This window comes from Halyomorpha halys, unplaced genomic scaffold, assembly GCF_000696795.3.
Source record: "Halyomorpha halys isolate HHAL.00 unplaced genomic scaffold, Hhal_1.1 Scaffold1289.1, whole genome shotgun sequence".
Lineage (NCBI taxonomy): Eukaryota > Metazoa > Arthropoda > Insecta > Hemiptera > Pentatomidae > Halyomorpha > Halyomorpha halys.
The window spans coordinates 298,525-299,378 of NW_027108374.1; positions in this window are offsets into that span (position 1 = coordinate 298,525).

Below are 854 nucleotides of genomic sequence, written 5' to 3' on the forward strand. Positions count from 1 at the left end.
ATTATCAGAAATTCCTATGGCTCCCACTAAATCCTCTAATTGTTATACTAACAGTTAAAGTAATATATATTTTTATACAAAAACTAACATCAGTATTCATGGCTCTAGTATGAAGTACATAACGTTTGAAGAGTTTGAATGATGATAACCAGAGGGTTTTACGCCTTTAAGCAACAATCAACAACAACAACAATCGACCTCCGGTATACAGATATTCCATTGCCGAAGTATTTTTATTTATGACGTAATATTTGTAATTTAAAACGTAAAAGTAATTATTATTATATACTCAAGGCTAAGTTCATGTAGGTTGAGTAAGAAATTGTGTGAATAATGGTCAGTATCGGCCCAGCCGTTTGTTTATTGTGGCTCTGGATTTTATGTTACCGATTTTAACGTATTTCCTCGAAGCCCTTCAGGTTTTTTTGGTTAGAATATATCACAAAAAAAAAAAAAAAAAAAAAGGAATAAAGTAAAAAGAATTTCTGCAGACTGTAGCTGTTATTTTAAACGTTATTAAATTCCATACAAAACGCTTTTCTTGCGGCAGATCTTTTTTTTGTTTTCTTATAGGTTTTAATTAACAGCACTATATAATAGAATAAATCCCCGAGTTAAAGTAGGAAAAAAAGCAATACATAACGTGTATATTATAGTGAGAGGAATACCTTCTACAGAAATGGTTTTATGTTACAAAATTAATTAACTACTTTATAAAATAAAATTGTGAGAAGTTTTTTTTATGTAAGTGAGAAGACTACTTTTAAATACATAAAGAATAAAGGCAAAAAACGATTATATATATAAATATAACTTACGAGTTGTCGGAACTGTAACGAAAAAACAAAAAAAAA